The sequence below is a fragment of the Jaculus jaculus genome, chromosome 2, assembly GCF_020740685.1.
Source record: "Jaculus jaculus isolate mJacJac1 chromosome 2, mJacJac1.mat.Y.cur, whole genome shotgun sequence".
NCBI lineage: Eukaryota > Metazoa > Chordata > Mammalia > Rodentia > Dipodidae > Jaculus > Jaculus jaculus.
Window position 1 is genome coordinate 188,278,952 of NC_059103.1, and position 21,559 is coordinate 188,300,510.

The 21,559-nt window shown below is 46.7% G+C and overlaps 1 protein-coding gene and 1 pseudogene across 1 annotated transcript in view; one reads left to right on the forward strand and one right to left on the reverse strand.

Annotated features, from left to right (window-relative positions):
* The window catches only part of Ext1 (exostosin glycosyltransferase 1), a 312,855-nt gene that overhangs the window by 177,737 nt on the left and 113,559 nt on the right, over positions 1-21,559 (reverse strand). The window lies entirely within an intron of this gene.
* LOC105944226 lies at positions 3,940-4,864 on the forward strand (annotated as a pseudogene).

The following is a 21,559-nucleotide window of genomic DNA, read 5'->3' on the forward strand; positions in this document are numbered from 1 at the left end:
TAACCAGACAAGGCAATACGCAGTTTACACTAGATATCTGATTCTATGTAACAGAACTTTCCTAATTTGGTCCCTCATTCATACCTTTGAATGAATAAACAAAATTTTCTCATCTTTCCACAGCTCTGTCACGAAACAATGTACGGGACACAAGCACATCAGATAACAAATAAAGTGACTGACCCACAAACGCTAGAAAATAAAACGTCCGCTCAACCAAATCATTTCATTACTGGTCTGCTTCCAAACCTTTCTCCCTGAGCCCCTCATGGGTATTACAGGTGATGAGCTGGGATGGGCGCCCTTGGTGCGAAAGCTTATAGACCTAAAGGGCTGTCGTGAGACACTGGAGTAAGAATCCCTCCCTCAGCATGGTGTAGTGACTATGGGCGCATATGTAGGAAAGCTGGAATTTGATATTCATTCAGAGAGGGACATCCCAGCCCTCCAGCGCCCAGGGGCTTCAAGGTGCTCTGCACAGGACTCCAGGGCACTGCGTCCTGGCCACAGCTCACAAGCCCACGTCAAGTCCTGGAGATGACAGGAAGGGGCCAGGGTGAGATTATAAAGGGAGCCATGCAGAAAGAATGACCTGGGGTCACCTCACCCTGCCTCTTTCCTCCAGGTTCTCCCCTGAAGGGAGCAATTCAAGCCCAAGCTCGGCTGGGTCCTCCTGAGCACTGCTCCCATCTAGTGCCACTTGCCATGGTCACTGTCTCCTTTCAAGTTATCGTCATTGCTCTCTTAGGCTGTAGAAACGGTCCCCTGACTGGCCTCTCTGCCCAGCTCCTGTCAGTCTATAGAGAAGTCTATACTAAAACACGCGTTCTGTTAGAAATGAATATTATGAAGGAAAAAAAAAACAATAAAAGCAACCAGACAGGTTTTTAAAATACGGGGTGGGGCAGGGGTGGGCTCAGCCTGTAAAGGACTCGGTGTGAGAAGCTGATCTGTCCGTCTAGCCTACTTTCTCAAGCCCCGGGCCCACGGGAGACCTGTCTGGAATAAAGGTGGACAGAGACATGGGAAGTTGCCCTTTGGGCTGTGCATGCACACAGAATGTGCACACGCACACAAATGCAAAAGGAAGCAACGTGTTCCCCTCCCTCTCGCTGCTGTAACATTCAGTGGCTCCCTTGACCCAAAGGAAACTTCTGAGAAGCAAAAGACCCCTGCTTGCTTCTTCAGCAACATCGGCCAACCCTCCCCCCCGCCGCCCCCCCCCCCCCCGTGACCAGGGCTACTCACTGTACTTCCCCCCTACCTGCAGCCTGCCTTCCCCAGCTCCTCACTTCAGTTCATCCTGAATTTTGGTCTCTGCTCAAATGCCACCACCTCAAAGAGGCGGTCTGACTGTCCTACCAGACTGTCACTGTGCCTCGCCCACTGCCTGAGCCAGGTACATTTTGAATCACTGTATTAATTCTGTACCTTCTATGTTACAGCAAAATTCCTAAAGATGAAGTATGTGATTCTTGTATCTAAATTCCAATTCAAAGTAACTGGCATTTTCAAATTCCATGAAGGAAGACATCAGGAGGTCTTTCTGGCAGAATTCTACTGAGAACACAGCCTGGTGCCTGGCACATGAAGGAAATGTAGGAGGGATCCCTGCCCCCCCTCCCGCCCCATCCTGGGTACAAGCTTCTACTTATGCCGCCAAGCAGTGATCATGCACCCCCTCTGGAGGACCTCCCAGGTGTCAGCCACACTATGCCAGCTCCTGAGTGGCCATTTCATTTTGGGACAGACATTCAGAGAAGGTTCCTTCTCCAGCATGCACAGCTCATGCCTCTATGAAAACTATCCTTGCAGACTATATGTCTGCCCTCTTCCAAACCTCATATATGGAAATCCCACTTGCAAACTTTGCTAAAGCACAATTCACAGTCCATTTGCCTATCGTGCGGGTTCTAACCCACTGGTCTGCGTTTGAACCCAGATGGTCTTTTTACTAAGGAAGGTCTGTCTGTTGAGGGCACTGCCCATCCCCCCTCCGCCTCCCCCCCCACCCCCCCCCCCCCGCCCTGACTCCATAGTGAGTTCTAACGTGGGAACTTTGCTCTGGCTTTCCAACACTGTTTTCACTGCAGCTGGAAGACAGAGGCTACTGTCCTCTCTCTTGTAAACAAAAAGGCCAAGCTGCTGGAGCTTAGCCACCAGGACAAACACACTCTCCTGCTGGGAGGGCAGCCTCATGCAGCGTGTGCACTGTGCGGCGGGGGTGGCCAGGAAGCAGTTGTCCACTGTCTATGAGCATGCTGTCATTCTTGCGAAAGCCAGCCCTCGAATCCACCAGTGGCTTCCTTTCAAAAGGTCCATTTTCATGAGTTGACTGTCAAGAGGCTATGACCAGTTCTCAAGAAAGGCCTATGTATGCAAGTCCATTTAAAGATCCATCTCTGTAGAAAAAAATCCATGGACAGCATAACGTGCCTAAAAAGTTACCTCTTTATAAGAAACCAGCAACACTGGGGATTTTAAATGCTGTTATTTGCTGATACTTTTTTTTTTTTTTAAGATTATCATTGCCCACTTTGCTAATAAGAAAACTACAGTATTCAGAAGAAGAGGGCAGTAACTAATCTTTATGCTGTCTATGAAGAAAGGATTGCTAAGCAAATTATAATGCATGAATAAGGTTGTTCCAAGAATAGATAAGATATTTGGCAGAAACTATTTTAGGTCTGCTGTAGTATTTTGGAGCTACCCATTAATTTACAAACAGTTGATCTACTAATTACAAAAACTTTTTATCTACTCATCTCACCAGGTCCCTAGAGAGCCAGGCTAGCAACACTGGGCCTGATTCCACTGGCCTATGCAGATAGAATCTTTGTACCTAAAAGGACTTTCTTTCAGAAAGTAAACTGCATTTCAGTTTTTGAAGTTCAGATGTATTGCCCACCGCGCCCCAACATGCATCCGAATGAGAGTCCCACAACCTCCAGTCATTGTCTACTGCTGTGGTTGGTCGTTATTACCATAAACACAGGAGCTTAAAAGAACACTATCACAGCTCCGCGGGTCCTAAGTCTGGGCACACACAGAGTGGCTGGTTTCTTTCTCTGCTATGAGGCCTCACAAGGTATCAGCTGCAGTGTGGTCACCTGGAGCCTCGGGCCCCCAGGGCACATGCCTGAGCAGGATCCAGTCCCGTGTGTGGCTGTGGGATCATGTTCCCGCTTCTCGCTGCACATGAGTCAGCAGCCACCCTGAGGATACCTGCCCTACTTGTTGCATGTCCTGTCGCTCTGCCAGGCCCCTGGGTGTGAATCTGATCTGGAGGAAGTATCTAGCCGCCGCACCCCCACCACCCCCACCGCCATCCCCAGCTCCAGCTCATCAGATCAGGTCAGCTCTGCTCAAGATAACCTCTCTATCTCAATGTCAGCTACTTAAGACCTTAATTACATCTGCAAAACTCTTTTCCGAGCAGCAGCACCCATGTTGCAGTCGGGCAACTGAGGAGGGTGTGCGCACTGGGTGCGGAAGTTTTGGGGAGCACTTGTGAATTTCACCCGCTATTTCTCCCCACTATTTAAAATCAATTACAGCTTTCACAAGATGAAAAATAAATTTGTCGTTTCTCCCCAGTACCATTCTTCTGCTCTTGACTTCAATGTTCATGACACTTCGGCGAGACCAATATAACGGCTTCCATTTAAGATTGCGCCCCTCTCTTGGTAAGATTTATAATGTCCTTCAAATAAGCCAACAAGACTTATCCTTCTCTATCCTCTACACATGTTAGTCAACCAGGGCAGGTGAGAAGGATTCTCCTCCTTGGAGAATACGTAAATGGGAAACAGGAAACCCATAATCACACACTCCACCATGCCAGCAAATACTCAGAGGCCCTACTGTGTGCCTCTGTGGGCTGACTGGCAAGGACAAGTGAAAGAAGAAAGCAGCTCTTCTTCCTCGGGAAAACATCAAATGGCGGATGATGCCGGTGCAGCGGGAGGGCCCGGAGGACCCGGAGGACCCGGGGGCCCGGGCCTGGGAGGCCGCGGCGGCTTCCGTGGAGGTTTCGGCAGCGGTCTTCGGGGTCGCGGTCGTGGGCGTGGCCGTGGTGGGGCCGAGGCCGCGGGGCTCGTGGAGGCAAAGCCGAAGACAAGGAGTGGATCCCCATGACTAAGCTGGGACGCCTGGTCAAAGACATGAAGATCAAGTCCCTGGAGGAGATCTATCTGCTCTCCCTGCCCATCAAGGAGTCTGAGATTATTGATTTCTTCTTGGGCGCGTCCCTTAAGGATGAAGTTTTGAAGATCATGCCAGTGCAAAAGCAGACTCGCGCTGGTCAGCGTACCAGGTTCAAGGCTTTTGTCGCCATTGGGGACTACAACGGTCACGTCGGCCTGGGTGTCAAGTGCTCTAAGGAGGTAGCCACTGCCATCCGAGGGGCCATCATCTTGGCCAAGCTCTCCATTGTGCCTGTCCGGAGAGGCTCACACAGTCCCCTGTAAAGTGACAGGCCGCTGTGGTTCTGTGCTGGTGCGCCTTATCCCTGCCCCTAGGGGCACTGGCATTGTCTCTGCCCCCGTGCCCAAGAAGCTGCTGATGATGGCTGGTATTGATGACTGCTACACTTCAGCCAGGGGCTGCACTGCCACCCTGGGCAACTTTGCTAAGGCCACTTTTGACGCCATCTCTAAGACCTACAGCTATTTGACCCCCGACCTCTGGAAAGAGACTGTGTTCACCAAGTCTCCTTACCAGGAATTCACTGACCATCTGTGAAAACCCACACCAGAGTCTCAGTGCAGAGGACCCAGGCTCCAGCTGTGGCTACCACATAAGGGTTTTATACAGAAAAAAAAATAAAAGTGGATTAAGCCTGAAAAAAAAAAAAAGAAGAAAGCAGAGGCGCCTTGCTCATGTGGAGGAGCCCATGAGCTAGGGAGAAAGACAGGCAGCTAGTAGGTGGCCATCAGGGAAAAAGAAAGAAAAAATAAAAACAGGGCAGTATGGTGTCATTGTTGCGTGGAGGTGTGGCCACTGATGATATGACAGACGGGGTGTCTCTCTTATCTTTGAGCAAAGGGGAGAGAACGAGGACGGTCAGCGATCTTGGGAACAGTCCTAGAGCCCGAGCAGCGTCAGAAGACTGCGGGCAGAAAGGGTGACACCACGGGGAGCCAGGCAGGCAGCAAGGTGAGGACAGCAGCCTGGCTAGTGGTTAGAGTCGGCTCGGCCACTTGGGAAGCCACCGGCAGGTTCGGAGCATGTGACCAAACTTGGCCCACGGACAGGAACTCCTGAGAGCTCGGTGGGAGACAGAGAGGGGGAGAAACAGAGGCTGCCCAGGGTGAGGAGCACACTCTGCCACGGATCCGCAAGAGACAGAACAAAGCTCGCCATCCGCGGGCCAGCGTAGGAAAACTACCATTGCTGCTTCCACCACCCCAGACAGGCTCAAGGGCCAGAAAAGCCCGGGTGCAGGCAGAGAACGGCCACCAGGGCGGAACATACACAACTACCTTGGTGTCGTTCAGGGCGTCGGGAATGGGGGGGCTTCTGGTGGCTACCTCTCCATGGAGCCCAGAAGCCAGGTAAGAGAAAGTGCGGCTCGTCTTTCTGGCTCCCCGAGATCCAGGAAGCAGCTCATGGCTTTTGAGAACAGCAGACTGCTAAACAAAGGATCCTATGCCTGCTCAATCAAGTCTCTAGAGGACATAGGGGCCTGTGACAATGCCAAGTCCCTACTCCCCAGCGCAATGGCTTGCTCCAGCTGCCCTTTCTGTGTGGCCTGTGTCCCCTGATGACGTCAGAAAGAAGGCCTTCAGCAGGCACTGACCTCGCTTGTTGTCACCTTGTACCGCCATCCTTAAAGGAAGGACCACTTTACACAGACACGGTTCAGCATTTCTGAGGAGCTAGAGGGTTCCAGGTAGGGACAAAAGAGAGGTGCATTCTCATATTCACATGTCCAGCCTGCTCTGGTAAAGAGATGCTGTGCCCCTGAGGCAATGGGAAACAGCAGCAGAAGACATTACTAGAAGGAATCTACAAGACAAGCACAGAAAACCTAAGGACATCACCTCTGCTCATCTGAACTACTTGTCCTAATATATGTAAAAGCGAAGTGATCGGCTAGCTGCATTGATTTCGTTTATTTTGCTAAATCAAAGTTGTGCCAATTTAAGATAATACCAAATAACTAGCTTTTGGGGGCAAGTTTATCATTTTATGTATGATTTAAGCAGACCTAAAGAGTTTAAACTGTCACAAAAAAAAATTTCCTGTCACGTCTCACTCAGTTAGTTTTGTGTGTGTTCACTATTCAACTTGGACAGTCCAATTTCATGTTGTGCTGTCCCTCCTGTAATTTCTGACTGTGGGATTCTTCTCTGACATGAACCTTGCAGGAAGAAAAGTGTTAGACACTCCAGAGTGTTAGGCAATTCCTTGAACAAACAAAACAAGAGATCCAATACTCTGTGTTACCCTAAGGATTCTCAGCAAAAATAAAAGCACCAATGAACAGTAAAGATTCACTATCCAGCATCCAAGCATTTCTTTCTGTAACGAATCATTTTTTTTAATTATTTTTATTTATTTATTTGAGAGCAACAGAAAGTGGGAAAGAGAAAGGGGGAGATAGAGAGAATGGGCGCGCCAGGCCTCCAGCCACTGCAAATGGACTCCAGATGCGTGCGCCCCCTTTGTGCATCTAGCTAACGTGGGTCCTGGGGAATCGAGCCTTGAACCAGGGTCCTTAGGCTTCACAGACAAGGGCTTAACCACTAAGCCATCTCTCCAGCCCTCTGTAACGAATCTTAACGACAATTCACAGGCATGCATGCACACATTTGCACATATACAGGCACATGCACACATGCATGCACATGCTCACAGGAACTCTGAGCAGGACCTCTTGTCTCTACCCCATACAAAGCATGACAACGGGTTTTTCTCTTGCAAGTCCCTCTGCTCTGTCTTTGCTAACTCGCCCCTTTCCTTTTTCATCCCCTCTATCTCACATCATGTGACTGCATGCCTCCGTATGCTTCTCCTGCCCAGTTCACTGGGACTCTGGCCACTTCGGGGCAGACACATGCAAGTTTCTACATTTAAGTACTTCGTTCCCTCACTGAAGCAAATGTATTTATTTCTACCATAAAAAAATTGTCCTTTTATAAAACACACTTATTTTTCTTAAAGCAGAGAACTAAGAAACCTATGCCCATAGCATAAGTAATATTTTGCAGTCTATCAGGGTATTTGGTTTTGAAACCTAAAAATATCCACAGTGGCCACCACATTTTGCTCTGTTCCCTTTCCTACCCAGTGGTGGGCAAGGAGGAGTCACAAAGAAATCTAGAATAACAGGAAGAGTTGAGGAAGTTTGACTCTATCTCCTATTTAAGTACTTCTGGATGTGCCACACCAACTACAGAATGCCTTGTACCTAAACAAAAGTTGCTCAGAGAAAGATGCCACCTATCGGGTCAACAACCATTTGATACTTATTTCCCAAGACTCCACATGTCTGGTTAACCTCTGAGTCCCACCACCCAACAGGGCAGGGACTAAAAACTACTAATAAAGTGAAGAATAAAAGCGAATTCCACTTGTCAGTCACTGAACTTAACTCTAGGCAAGTATTTTGTGAGGACATTTTAGTAAATCCCTCTTGGGAACTGGAAGCATTGGGAGCCTAAAGTAAGAAAGTACTATGAATGGAATGATTGATTTTTATCTTCAAACCTGCTTGGGCTGGTCCTATTGCAATGGCCAACTTTTCTCAGACACTAGCTGGAATCTTGAAGAAAATTCTTTCAGCATCCTTCAGACATTGGGAAAACCCCAGATTCTCCAACCGCCTGTACAACCTCCCAAGATGCGGATTTTGGGCGAGGGTGGGAGAGAGCTGCAGGTGCTGGCCCATTACAAGGCAGATGCTCCAGATGAGAGCACAGGACAAAACAGGTATGTGGCCACACAGAGTGATCACAGCAGCTCAGAGGGGGGGAGAAAGGTGTCGGCTATTCAGTAGATTCTCAATGGGCAAAATGAGTGAAGAACATTGCTTAGGGTAACTTACCAAGGGAACACCCAAGAAAACCTGAGACAAATCTTAGGCTTTGATAAAGGTTAGCACTCACTCTGTTTTGGAGATAGAGAAATAGCAGTTAAGATGCTTACCTGCAAAGCCAAAGGTCCCAGGTTCAATTCCCCAGGACCCATGTAAGACAGAAGCACAAGGTGGTACATTTGTCTGGAGTTCATTTGCAGCACTCTGGATTGCCCATTCTATCTCTGTCTCTCTCTCTTTCTGTCTGTCTCTCTCTCTCTCAAATAAAAATAAAAAGTTCATGAAAAAAGAAAAATATTTTGTTTAAATCAGTTACCTTTTACACAACCGGAAGTCACCCATGCACGGTTTACAATGATTCATTTACAGAATATCTTTATGCCTGGGAGGTGACCTGTGGAAGAAGAAGGCTGGAGCTCTAAGGTAGACTCTCCAATCTGTATTCCAGCCAACGGTTTCAATATTCAGGTCTTGCGATCCCTCACAGCAAAACTAGATGACCTTAGATCTCATATTGGACAGATTTTAGAATTAGCCCACCTATCATATGCAAAACACTGACCAATGTCACATAATTAACCTTCAATAAAGAAAAGTTGTTATTCTTATTCCAAAAGCAAACTCTTGGTCTTTGCTTTTTTTTTTTTTTTTTTGCAAGTGCTTATGCTTGTTCACATTTTTTGAGACAAGAGAATCCTGTGTCTGCCTCCCTAGCATCAGGGTTACAAGTGAATGCCATCGTGCCTGGCTTTTACGGGGGAGCTGGGGATCTGAACTTGGGTCTTCACACTGGTACTGCAAATACTTTGCGAACAGAACCATTTCTCTAACCCTAAAATAATTTCTTCTCTTCGAAAGGGTCTTAAAACTTAAAGGATATGTAAGACTCACTTTGTAATTAGGGCTTACATTAAAAGACATTCCTAGGCCAAGCCCCAGTGCCTCCAGTTCCACAGGCATAAAGTAAGGCCAGGAATGCACGTTATGGCATTACCTCGCATGCTGATACAAAGGAGGCGGGGAACCTCACGTTGAGGGTGACTGCCCTAAAGGATAACCTGAGCAACAGGGGACATGGTGGTAGCTCCTGGGAACTCCAGGAAGAGCCACAGGCAGAGGGAGGAGCAACTCGCATGTGAAGTTCCCAACCCTCCACCCTCAGCTGCTCTGCAGGGCTGGACACGGGAGCCCTTCCCCAAGCTGCACCGGGCCATGACCACAGGGGAAGAGAGAAAGCCTGCAGCTACGTCCCAGTGACCAGAGCTGCCTATGGACAGATGGGCACTGATGCCGGCTGGTCTGTGTCAGAGCCAGACAAGTGGCCTCACAGAGAAGACAGGGGCTCTCCTCTGCACACAGGATGAGGAGCCCATTCCCACGTAACTACGTTTCGGTAACAACTGAAAATTAAGAGCAATTTTTTTTTTTTTCCACAACAACTGTGAAGTGTACAAGCCTCTTCCTTTTAGAGAGGAAAACAAATGGAGGTTTTAAAGAGAAGTGAAATAGAAAACCCAAGCCATAACAGAGGCAAGACCCAGCAAGTCTCGGCTCTGCCTCCAAACACCGAATGGATGCTTTTTCCCGGCTCCCCAGATCCCACCTAGTGTAAGCTACATTACTGTGGTTTGCAGTACATCAGAAGTTTGCTCTCGGGAGGGAGAAGTAGGAGGATCACAGAGTCTGAGGACACCCGGAGACTACATAGTGAATTCCAGGTCTGCCTGGGCCAGAGAAAGACCCTACCACGAAAAACAAAAAACAAAAATTAAAAAAAAAAAAGGAAAATCTGCTCTGGGGTCTCCATGTTTTCCACTCACTTGTCTCCCCCAGTCTTACTTATTTTGGATGATCTTTGCTTCCACGTGTGGCATTCTTCTGTCTCCCACCGGATTATGCCCTTTCTGAAAGGCTCTTTGCCTTAACCACACAACTCAATTCCATGGTCCTAGACCTCATGAAGGAGCGATAAGTACTAATTCAACCAGCATTTTAATTCACTAACTCCAAGTCTATTCTGTATGCTGTTTCTCTCTTGCTAAGCCTCATTAACAAGCTACCAAAGTGGTACCTGAAAAGACACCCAGTTAGGAGAAAGGCCCAGTAAAGAAAGTTGACTTTCACTTTTCAATCAAGAACGGAGAATCAATCTGCCATGCCCCGGGTGCCCCGCCCTCCAGATGTTATTTCCCCTGGTGCACAGGTGATTCCAAGATGCTCAAAATCAAACCATTTGCATACAGGAAAGAGGAGGGAAGGCAAATGACCCTTTAGAAGACAAGAGGGGTCTTTCCCTACCCTGGAAGAAATAGCAAAAATTAAGAAAAGCAGGGCTTCAGGCGTGGTGGTGCATGCCTTTAATCCCAGCACTCGGGAGGCAGAGGTAGGAGGATTGCCGTGAGTTCGAGGCCACCCTGAGACTCCATAGTGAATTCCAGGTCAGCCTGGGCTACAGTGAGACCCCACCTCAAAAAACCAAAAAAAAGAAAAAAAAGAAAAAAAAGAAAAAAAAAGAAAGAAAGAAAGAAAGAAAGAAAGAAAGAAAGAAAGAAAGAAAGAAAGAAAGCAAGCAAGCAAGCAAGCAAGCAAGCAAGCAGGGCTGGAGAGTCAGCTGAGAAGTGAAGGCACTTGCCTGCAAAACCTCTCCCCCACCCCATGAATAGATAAAATAAAAATAAATCTTTAAAAAATAATATTTTTAAAAAATGAAAGGCAGTGCATTTTGGTTTCAAGGCTACATAGACAAGAAACAATCAACATCATAGTAAACAAATTCTAGAGAACAAAGGCCACTGGATAGTTGGGCATAGCATCAATCTAACCATACTTATTTTAAAACTTAATTTTAAAAAGAAGGAAAGGAAACACATTGGCAGGTGGATGAAGGCAGGAAGATCAAGATTTCAAGGTCATCCTTGGCTACATAGTAAGTTCAAGGCCAGCCTAAGCTACAAGAGATCCTATCTCAAAACACCAAAACCAAAACTATGAAAATGAGGAGGAGGAAACACACATTTCTTAGGTGAAGCGATAACTGGATACATTCACATGCTTGTAAAAGGAGCTTGTACACAGTACCTAACTATGGGTTTAAACATCACCTAAACGCTTTCCCTGGTAGAAAGTAGTCAGCTACAGATGAGAATCCTAAGGAGCTTCCTGAACATGATGCAGAACGCTTTGGAAATCCCTGCAGAGGCCCTTTCCACCCACCCTGAAAGTGGAAGTGACCCTGAGAGTGACAGTGGCCCAAAGGCTCTACAGGTGATGATAGAACCTTAATAACCAGCAAAGATCCCAGTGAGATTGGCACTGACCTTCCCCATTTCTCTTCCTCATACCTTGTTAGAACGGTTTACTCTGCCTGCTTTATAGATGCGAAAAATGAGCCACAGGGAAGTGAAAAAACATTCCCAAGCACCATGCATAAGATGGAAAAATTTTTCAAATTCGGTTCAGCAAGATGCTCTGGTCTTAGACAGGGACTCCCAATGTCACTTTGCAAGACTCGCTACATCTTGGGAGAGATGGCTCGGGCTTGTCACAGAGGAAGGAACGGGGTCAGTAGCAGCAGTCCGGCCTGGCCCGTGACATACTCGCCACATGCCTATCAGCAGCCGTCTTAAATCCTGGCTGGCATGGTGTTCCGGTGAAGAAAGGAAGGTTTGTGGCAGGCACAAAACTTTTGGTAAAGACAAGCGTCTCACCTATAAAACATGCCAGAGGCTGCTCACAGGGGTGCCGCCTCCCTTCTCTGGATTTTTCTTCTCCCTCACTTCAGCTCAATGTGAGCAGTGGCTAAGGTAAACACAGCTTGAGTCTCTTAGGAAGAAAAGCCTTACTTAAGTGCAAAGAAGAATTATTGCCCCAACTTCGAAAGCTTCCCCAACATGTTACAAACTCTTCCTCATGCTAGTGTAAATATTAAGGTTTGCATTAAACATTCAGGAGAGATGTTCTGGCTACATAATTAAGAAGAGCAAATATTTGTTCAAAAAAGCCTCCATGGGACCTCCTCTTTTTGACAAGTGAAAAAATAAAAATTAAAAAAAAAAAAAAAACCAGTGTTTAAGCAGATGGATACAAGATACAAAAGCTTGGCTCCAAATCTCCCCCTAACCCCTACTGCCGCACTCTTGAGATCTATGGACCTTTTGAATGAAGAGGAAGCTTCCAGGCCTCATCCATTAGCCCAGGATTTCTGACCTCCCTGCTCCCTATAGAGTCCAGCTGAGCTGACACGTTTCACTGGCACCTATGTACCTCACCGACCCTTTGTCTCCAGGCAAGACACCCAGCCCAGGACAGATAACCTCGAAACCAGAGGAGATGGAGAGGACGCCCTCCGCCTCTAAGGAGATGGGGCTGCTCAGAGACCGTGGCTGGGAGCGTGGAATGACATGGGGACACAGAACAGTACCACACACATACTCTGTGTCTCTCTCCTCTCAGCATTCTTTCTTATCCCACAACGGTGACACTGTCAAGCAGAAAAACAGCACTTTTGCCACTTTCCTGTCATCTCAGAAAGCTCAATATTTCAGCTTCCCAGACAGCATCTCGCTGATTGTAGAGCTCAGTGGAGAAAGCTCTTCCTTCCAGCCAGAGCGAGACAAGTGCGATGCAGCAGCTAAGGAAGATTTATTCCTTAGGAGACAGATGTTTTCTTTTTTTTTTTTAATTTTTTTGGCTTATTTTTATTTATTTATTTATTTAAGAGTGACAGACAGAGAGAGAAAGAGGCAGATATATATATATAGAGAGAGAGAATGGGTGCGCCAGGGCCTCCAGCCACTGCAAATGAACTCCAGATGTGTGTGCCCCCTTGTGCATCTGGCTAACGTACGTCCTGGGGAATCGAGCCTCGAACTGGCGTCCTTAGGCTTCACAGGCAAGTGCTTAACCATTAAGCCATCGCTCCAGCCCAGACAGATGTTTTCTGCAGGTAACTCACTGGCCGACATAAAGAGGGAGGGAAGGAGAGAAGAAGGGCTGGAGAGGAAGAAGGAGAGTGAGGGCAACCGAAGGAAGCTATTATTTCTCCATGTTTACATTTCTTTTCTAACTCATATGATAAATAAACAAAGAGCTATGATCTGCTCTATTTATATTCTGCTAGCTGATTATGCTATTTCAAAACAAAGAAATGAGTTGGCATAGACTCACACTCTCATGTCTATATCAGGATCAACAAAGAGAGAATAAAGTTGTGGATAGAGAGAAACACTAGCATTGTTCCAGCTGATGTAACTGAAGTAAAGCAATCACAGTCGGTGCAAAGCCGCAGTGAGAGCACAGGCACACCCTCTCACACTGTCCTATGACAGAGAGGCAGAGAAGCCACACTCAGGCTTTGAGTGCCCAGTGCCATGTAGGGCCACAGCTGTCCAAAGAAACCACTTGTGCCTCTGCCCTCGTAAAGTTTTCAGTTACAGTCTACGAGGTTTAGTACTTGAAGGGTTAACAAAAAATGCAAACACGGGGAAGGAATGATCAGTGGCAAACATAAATGCACATGAAACTCCCCAGCAGCCCAGAAGAGAAATAAATTTGTTGCCTATAATGAACTTTACCATGTATCATGGTAGAAAGTCACATTGCTTAAATAACTATTTCCCATGGAATACCACCACAATGAGGAAAATGGTTCTGATCAGATGGAATATATTTGGCATTGGCAAGGTACACAGCCTCATCTGGAGACACAACCTGTATTAGTGCACTGAGTTTAGGTATGTGTATGTGATGTGCGTGCCCGCACGTGCGCACATGGGTGCCAAGTTTTACAAAAGAAAGAAACCTGCAGAGCTGCAATGAAATAGGCAGTCTGGGCTGGAGAGATGGCTTAGCGGTTAAGCGCTTGCCTATGAAGCCTAAGGACCCCGGTTCGAGGCTTGATTCTCCAGGACCCACGTTAGCCAGATGCACAAGGGGGCACACGCGTCTGGAGTTCATTTGCAGTGGCTGGAATCCCTGGAGTGCCCATTCTCACTCACTCTCTCTCTCTCTATCTGCCTCTTTCTCTCTCTGTCACTCTCAAATAAATAAATACAAATAAACAAAAAAAAATTTGAAATAGGCAGTCTCCTGGACTTGGGTGGGTACAGAACTCACCAGCACTGAATGCCCTGTTTATCTTACTGGAAATACTTTAGGGAAATGTGTAAAGATGGACAAAAAAAAAAAAAAAAAACAGGCCAGTCATCATGGTCAATTCTCAATTCCCAACCTCAGCCTTTCCTCAGCCAGCCCCAGCCACTGCTGATTCCTGCCCAGCGTGGCCAGGGGAGAGAAAGAGCCCCGTGAGAAGACACTGCTGGAAACTTCGAGGGCAAATGCCATCTCTGAAAAGCACACCCTGCAACCGGCCGGGCAATGGTGCTGCCCCTGGCCCCAGCGAGCTGTTTAAATTTAAAAGGAAGAAAATTAAACGCGGAGCTCTTCTCACTAGCTACATTCCATGCTTTCCACTCTCCATCTGGCTAATGGCTGCTGTGTATAATTCACATCACCAACAAGGTCTCTTTCCAGAGCGCTGCTCTCAATGTACAACAGAGGTTTAAGTGGAAAGGCAGATTTTGAAAGTTCTCTTTGACAAGGATGCTAGATTAGACTTCTGCAGTTCTCTATAGTAAGAAAGAAAAAAAAAAAAATCCTGAGCCACAGCCAGGCTCGTGGGTGAGGTAACAAGCTCTTTCAGGCCAGCTTGAGGTAGAAAGTCTAATTCACTAGAGAAAATGCACTCCTTTTACAGTATCTTGTACATCTGGCAGAGACTGAAATGTTTCTAGCTCAGTCGACAGTCAGATGCAATCAGATACAGCCAAAGCACTTTTCTACCGGCGTAATAAGAACACCCGGCAGACGGTCGGAATCCTAAATCCGGGTACCACAGAACAGCAGCTGTTTAGACATACACTTTCAATTAAGTGGATTTTGCACACAACTAAAAAGAAGGGACGGGTTCAGAAAGTGCTACGTAGAACGGCGGATACAAGGATGGCCCGGGCCTAGGATGGGCTAGAGGAACTCAGGCTAACAGTAGAGCCCACTTGGACCCAGTGTTCAGTCCTCACCATTCCTTCTACGCTCCCACCCTACTTTTGAGATCTTAAAAATAGATGAAGCTTTCATCCTGACCCATCAGCACAGTTAATGGTCCTCCACACCCCAGCACTTTCTGACATCAGACTCTAACCCACTCTAGCTCAGTTCCCCAGTGGGGGGGGGGGGGCAATCAATATTTGTTTTCAACGCTGACCATGTGTTCGGGCATCTTTGTTTTGGAGCCAGATCTTCTTTAGAAAAGCCAGCACGATATGAGGATTCTCTAATCCAATCCATGCTTCCCTGCTGACAGGCAACTTGTCAGTAATTCATCAATGAGATCCCCTCGGGCTATGGATTTTTCTGGATTGGCGACCTGCTGGGTAGGCGCCGGGTTCTTCATACACATGATGTAGGTGGGGACACAGGCTCCAAGGGAAGGATGTGGCTGGAAGGGGAGCTGTGCAGCTCTCTGACAAGCACTGTGTGGGTCTGATGAGAGTCCAGAAAGAGCTTAGCTTTTTGCTTCTCTTCCTCCGTGTATGCTCTCTTACCTAAATGACCGGGCTGCCTCTGGAAAACACCTCAATCTAAATTTAGTCTAAATTTAGAACCCAGCTTCCATGTTGCATTGTCACGGAGATTCCTATGAGTCTGGCCCTCTTCCACTTTTTCCATTTTCCCCCAGGGCGAACACCTCCGCATGCCTTCCCATCCACACCACTACAGTCCACCGCCATGCCCCAAGTAACCATGGCACACGTAAGAAGCGTGCACTCGAATGTCTGGATGAATGGACAGGCTACCTGAAACAAAACAACTGCGGCAGATGATTTTCAGATATGAATACAATAACATTTCTGGTTCCACTGCCTTTACACGCCATAACAAGAGGTTATGTCAAGGTGCTCCAACTGAACACTCAACTGTCAGTCAGAAAACTAAAAGGTATGACTCTCGCACTCAGTCTCTCTCCCCCTCTCTCTGTGTCTAAGAAGTAAATTTAATTTAATTTAAATTTAGAAACAAAGAGGTCTGGGGATGGAGAGGTGGCTTAATAGTTAAGCGCTTGCCTATGAAGCCTAAGGACAGCGGTTCGAGGCTCGATTCCCCAGGACCCCACATTAGCCAGATGTACAAGGGGGTGCACACATCTGGAGTTCGTTTGCAGTGGCTGGAAACCCTGGCACGCCCATTCTCTCTCTCTCTCCTTCTCTCTGGCACTCTCGAATAAATAAATAAAAATGAACAAGAAAATAAAATAAATAAATAAAGAGGTATGAATAAAGAGTCTTGAGATGGATGTTTTCCAATATGGAAGCCAAATGGCAATAGAGAAACTAAACTAAAACATACAATTTAGTTCCATAACCACACTACTTCTCAGTAGCCACATGTGCCTAATGACTTCCAGGTCATGCAATGCAGATACGTAACAGTCCTCCATTTCCAGAGCTTCCGTTCCACACTAAACCACAGCCCAAATATATTCAAAGGAAATCTTCAGAAATAAACAATTCATGAGCATTATAGCCTCACGTTGTTGGGATGAATTTCCAAATCAGGCCCAGTTAAGGGAGAAAGGAAATTTATTCGAAGCTTACAGATGCAGGGGAAGTTCCATAATGGCAGAAGAAGTTGGCTCCCTTTTCACAGGACCCAGCAGAGAGAGAGAAAAGCCAAAAGCTGCCACCACCAGTACAGGCAAGCACACTTCAGGAACTCCAGGCAAAGCTGTAGCACATTGCAATCTTTGGCTGGAAATTCCAGATTTGTCACCACACCTCCTCTGGGGGAAGGGGGTTGGAGATCTAAAGCCTTTCTAGAACTGACACTACCGGGGGACATCCATTCAAACGACCACACATTGCACGCTGTTGTGAGTAGCTTTGTGATGCCTCATGCATGTGCCTCAGCCCCTTGTCCAGCATGTCACTCCCGTACAAGCTATGAAAGAACAGGAGATAGAAATGGTCACTTTCAAGAATGACACGCCAAAATTCCCGAAGCACCATCCTCCCATTAGTTGCTCAGAACCAACTGCTGACACATCACAGTGCCTATAGCATTCACCTCATCACGCAGGCATTATATCATCTCTCCCCATCACAGGGAGGAGGAGATACATATAACACATTAAGATTCGGGGGTGAGGGAGAAGAAGAGATCACAGTCACATCACTTTTATTACACTATGCTGTATTGGTTCTATTTTATTATTCAGTGCTATTCATTTCTCTTTTTTGTTTATTTTTTTATTTATTTGAGAGCGACAGACAGAGAGGCAGAGAGAGAGAGGACAGGTGCACCAGGGCCTCCAGCCACTGCAAACAAACTCCAGACGCGTGTGCCCCCTTGTGCATCTGACTAAATGTGGGTCCTGGAGAATCGAGCCTCGAACCAGCGTCCTTAGGCTTCACAGGCAAGTGCTTAACTGCTAAGCCATCTATCCAGCCCAGTGTTATTCATTTCTTATCATGCCTAATTCTGAAGTTAGACATGAGCATAGGTATGTGCACACGGGAGAAAACCTAGAAGACATAAGGTTCTGTACTGTTCACAACTGCAGGTGCCCACTGGAGCTGATCATCACCCTTCAGATCAGGGAGGACAACTGTGCTCTGCTTTCCGCATTACGCAAAGTCGTATTGGTGCGTCTGTGGGTAAGCTGGGCCCTGGTTGTGGAGCTCTTCAGCAAAGTCCATGACCATTACAGAGCCAAGTTAATCTACACTCTGCCCTGTCTTAATGCTTGAACCCAGAATCCATCATCTTGATAAACAGCTGTGTATGCCAGGAAGCTTTAGAATAACTATGTAATGCAGCTACAGTAACTGGAAAAAACAGCCATCATGCATATTGGAATTTCTAAGATCCTTTTTAAAAATACATTATTTTTATATTTCTTCAAGCAAATTAGAAAAGAGAAGCACCATCAGCAAGCAGGAGTCCTTCTAGAAATGTCTCACTGTAATACAGTTGGAAGTCCCTCTCTACCACTGACCCTGCCTGCACCTATTCTGGGCCAAGCAACTCATGTTTTGTGGGAAAATAGCTAAATTTTCCACCAGTTAGTTCCCTTGCTGAGTGCAGACTGGCAGAGCACCATGTTTATTCCAGAAGGCATCTGGTTGGGGTTGAGGAGACAGCGGACATGCAAGCTTGATGACCAGAATTTAGGTCCCCAACACTAATGCAAATAAATACTGGGTGGGGATGGTAGGCAGCCTGGAACCCCAGCACTCAAGACATGGAGACAGGAGTCCCGCAGGCAGGATGGCTAGCAAACTAGCCACATCAGTTGGCTCTGGGTTCACATGAGAGACCCTGTCTCCATAACTAAAGAGAAGAGTGACTGACAAAGACACCTGATATCCAATACCAAACTCTGGCACCCACCCACATACATCCCCATACATGCACAAGCACCATGCGCATGCAAACAGTAATAACTTCTCTATGATCTTTCGGTTCTTTTGTACAGATGGAGAGATATGATACCAAAATGCCCATAGTTGGGGGCTTCATGTCACAACCCTACCCTACTTCTTTTCACTTTGGCGCTCATTTAAGCAGGTAACAATATGATCAAATGGGAATTCATAGATTCTGTATTGGTAAATTATATACTCAGATTTGTATCTCCATCTACTTCCTGGAAGGATTTGTAATTGTTTACAAAAATATATAGACATGGTAAATAAAGACAAAGTCATTAATATAGACAAGGATCAATAACCTTTTTCTGTAAAAGGGTCAGATTTTGAGTATGGACCATAGTTTTCCATCCTCTGTTTTAGAGGGGACAATAGTTAATACCATTTACCCCAAAAGGAAATTGGTTAGACAAAGGGATTGAAGACACTGAAACCTTAAACTAGCCAAGCTGACACATTTCTCACCATTTAATTGGAGCAGAAACTAGTAAGTAACTCATTCTGACCTTGGTCTAAAAGCATTAGCTCATTCTGTATTTTATAGCTCTGTTCCATTAATATCCCAGTACACAATCAACACAAAACTACAAAGTCTCTTCTTCTTATGTGTCAAGTATTTTGTAAGGTCAACTTTGCTTGGGTGGCATCTTCATCCACGCAGGTCTGTGATGACAGAACAGCATGTTAGGTAATTTATTAATGGCAGATGTCTATTGCTCCTAGTTCTGAGGCTGAGAAGAGTATGGACCAGGCTCCAGCAGCTCTGGCGTCTTGTGAGCACTTGTTCTAAGCGACTGCAAGGCGCTTTTTCGGCCTGATCTATAAGAGACGGATGGTATCATCAATGGGGCTGGGGGCCCTCGTGATCTAACAGCCTTTTGAAAGCTCTGCCTCTCATCTTAACACCACGACACCGAAGTGCAGACTACAATATGTGAATCTGAGAGGGGCACCAGCAACAATCTTAACAGATGGCACGGGGCTAATCTATATGGTTCATCTTTAAAAAACAATGGAGATAAAAAGATTCAGATCACAGATCACAAAGAACACAGATTCCTGGGACCAAGCTGATGCCCTCGTTTACAAAACCACAAGCACGTGGTTTAATTCAGAGGCACGCATTAGACAGTACTGTCGCAGCGTGATGTCACTCCCACGGCATCTTCATGGCTTATGTGATCAGAGTTATGATGGGGACTGAATATCACCCCAAATGCCCATGTGTTGGTCCCCGGCTGATGGGTCCAACCACTGAGAAGAGATTAAATCATGAGGGCTATGACCTAGACAATGAATTGATCCCTTGACAGAGCCAGGATATGGCGGCATCATTGGAAAATGAATCCTGCTAGAAAGAGATCGGTCACTGGGGTTGTGCCGTGGAAAGACCAAAGTGTGTCCTCAGTCCCTTTCCTTCCTGAGCCATTCTGCCCCACGGTTGCAATGGGGCGCGCGGTTCTCCTCACCATGCTCTTCCACCATGACCCACTACCGCCTTCCCACAGGCAGAGCACGGACTGCGACCTCTGCAAGCAGCCAAGAGACAAAATAAACCTTTCTCCCTTTACGTTGCTCTTCTTTTTGTCACAGTGATGAGAGTCTACTTACCAGAGTCAGGTAGGACCCAAAGCCACAGCGTGACTGTTGAGCAAATATAGCTCAGCCTGTGGTGCGATACTTGTTCGGTTCTAGTGAAGCTTGAGTCCCCACAAATGGCACTGTTCTCAAGACCCCAAGGCTCTCATCAGTTTGCCTTTAAAAACTGTACCAAATCACCTCGCCTATTTTAGGTGAGGCTTAGCAAGCCTTCCAGGAGCCAGTCCGCACACTGCCAAGTGGTACTTACTTATTCATACCTTCAGAGGGCTGGTCAGATGCTACCAGTGTGGGAGTCCTGACATGCACAACAGCATTGTTTGACCTGCTCAAGTCCGGGAGATTAAGAACTAGTCTCTTATCAAGCTAATGAACATACACAGGGCAAGACGGGTGTCTTCAATCCCTCTCTTCCCATGCTGTGCCCTGAAGCCTGAGGGTTGAAACAACACTGTTATTCTCCTGGGCTCACCTCTGCTCCCCCAGGGGCACCCTTCTCTAGTGTCACAGGCATGAGGAGCTGCCTCGCCCTACAGTATGCTCTGCTATTGGCAGTTTTATGTTCAGGCAGAGTCTTGGAGGAGAGAAGAACCTCAGTGCCTTTAAAAACTACGAATCAGGGCTGGAGAGATGGCTTAGCGGTTAAGTGCTTGCCTGTGAAGCCTAAGGACCCTGGTTCGAGGCTCGATTCCCCAGGACCCATGTTAGCCAGATGCACAAGGGGGCACACACGTCTGGAGTTAGTTTGCAGTGGTTGGAGGCCCTGGTGCACCCATTCTCTCTCTCTATCTGCCTCTTTCTTTGTCTGTTGCTCTCAAATAAATAAATAAATAAAAATGCACAACAACAACAACAAAAACCCTACGAATCAACTCTATAGTTTTAAGGAGAGATTGTTTTGTCAAGGCATTCTCAAAGATCAAGAGCATCACTATGAAAGTGATTTGTGCCAATCATACAAACAAAAGAGCTAGTGACGTGTGAGGGCTTCTGGGCACGTGTTCCCAAAGTGAAACTGGGGCGGGGGCTGGAAGTCCAGAAGTTAGCACTGCAAGCTAATTCTCGGTCAGTTACTTTCGCCCTGAGTGGTTCTACCCAATCTCAGTTACCCTGTCTGGTAAAATGACGGTAACACTACTAACATGCCAAGGTTCCAAAGGAGAGAATGTAATTCGTGCCAGGGACGCAGTAGGCGCACTGCACACATTAGTTCATTTTTCCTCTTTCTTTTCCAAATTCTCATGAGAGGCGGACCCACCGACAGACAGCTAGGCAGTACAGAATAATCTGAAGAACCAGCAGCAACTTAACAGTGCTTGGAAACAGTTTGGAAAGTCGATTGTTTCAATTCAGAGTCTCATAGAATTACTTAAAAAATGAGACCCACTTTTGCTTTAGGGATAAAATAACAAAAACACAATAATCAATTCTGCAC